Consider the following 1,992-nt stretch of genomic DNA (forward strand, 5'->3'; position numbering starts at 1 on the left):
GTCTTTCCCCACGGCCGGCGCTCAAGGCTGTTGTGGCTTTAATGTCTCTCTTGATGAAAACGTGTGTTTTCGTCACAGTTGCCGAGCAGATGGGACCCTGATTCACAGCCCCGACTGCACAAATGGTCAGGTCGCGTGATCTGTGGTGTTTCCCACAGCGGTCCTATCTTGCTCCTCTGGGGTGGGGCGAGCACTGGAATGAGGCCTCAAGACGGTTCTGCCGTGGGGGGGACGAGCCGCAGACCCCCATCCATCGCTCGCCTCCACACACACACACATGCAGAAGCGGGCACACACAGGTGGTGGCAGTACCTGGGGGAGCTACAGACCCCACTCTTCAGGAGCCTAGGTGGGCAGACACGCTTTCCGCGGAAAGCCTGGACGGGCAGCTGCCTTCCTCGCCCCTCGCCTCCAAGAGAGCGTTTCTTGGCACTCAGAATCGCCATCCATCCATCCAAGTGATAATGGAGAAAAGAAGAAAAGGTCTCAAAACAAGAATCGCCGTCCAAATCCCCCCCCACACATGTAGTAACAGACAGACTCATTGCCTGTGAAAATGCATCTCGTGGTATCTTGTAGATAAGGCTCTCTTGATGCCGGAAGCTTCCAGAAAATAAAAGTTTTTTAAAAATTGCAAATAAACTGTGTTTCTCAGAAACTCTCAGCCCAGTTGTCAGCGAGTTGAATAGTGGCCCCAAGTCCTGACCTCCAGGGCCTGTGAATGTATCTTATGTTGACATGGGGTCTTTGCAGACAGAGTTAAGGATGGGCTCACCCTGGGTTTATGGCCCCAAATCCAGTGACTGGAGACACACAGAGCAGAATGTCTTGTGGGAACAGAGGTGGGTATGGCAGTGATGCGACTACCAGCCAAGGGACACAGGATTGCCAGAGCCACCGGGAGCAAAGAAAGAGGCATGAAATGGACTCTCCAGAAAGAGTCCCTCTTGTCAACACTTGGTTTTGGCCATCTGGCCCCAGAACAGAGAGGAGACGTTTCTGTTTGCATGAGCCACCCAGTGTGTGGTAACTGTTACCCCAATCCTAAGCAACTAACACAAAAATTTATGGCGGTACTGTATGGTGACACATTTGGAAGTCTAGAAAGAAAATGGATGATTCTCTGACAACATTTATCTTGCCAAATATGACCCAGAAAGAGGCAGATAACCTCAACAGTTTAGCAACTGTAGAAAAACACGGACGATCTGTTAAAGATTGGTTGCTTTATATAGCACCATGCTGAGATTGTTTTACAGCTAAGTTTTACTTAACTTTCTAAAATAATCAATGTTGGGAGCCAGCCGTGGAGGCCTGCCGGAGCGTTAGGGATCCAGGCAGGCTGCGGACCCTGAGACCACCAGGCTAGTTCAGGAGTTGAAGGCCCATTCCCTCCTCCTTTCCTTGTTGTTTAGCATTACCCACTGGTAGGGTTTTTAACGATCTAAGCATGAAGTTCTGAGAATATGACAGGCATGGCTGACTCTAGGGATCCATTGTTCCCGCTTCTCACAGACTGTGGTTTCGACTTTAAACTTAACACAGTTCAAACTCAGATCACATTTGGGAGCCTTATACGTGATACAAGCTTCTTTATAAGATTTAAAAATATGTTTGTAGAATTAGTATATACATTTAGAGAGCTGTTTCCAGCATGAGATGGTTATCTAGGGTTACCAGAAATGGCCCAGCACGAACTTTGGGCTGGGCCACATTCCTAAGGGCCCAGCGTCCATTTTGGACTGGGCCACATTCTTTAGGAACTGGTCTGACCTACAATTAAGAGTTTTTTATAGTACCGGTAAAGTTAGCACAGAATAGAAAGGTATTAGTCATTAGGTGTTGGGTATGCATAAGTTTTAGAAGTTATTGACTATTAGGATTTTATGATATTAAAACTGTTGTATTGCTTTTGAGGAACATAAACCAAGCATAAGGAACAGTGAAATAATTTTGGGATTGTCCTTCCTCATGCTTGGGGGAAACGCCTGG

Source organism: Carlito syrichta, unplaced genomic scaffold (genome assembly GCF_000164805.1).
Source record: "Carlito syrichta isolate Samal-C Ts95f unplaced genomic scaffold, Tarsius_syrichta-2.0.1 Scaffold144245, whole genome shotgun sequence".
NCBI lineage: Eukaryota > Metazoa > Chordata > Mammalia > Primates > Tarsiidae > Carlito > Carlito syrichta.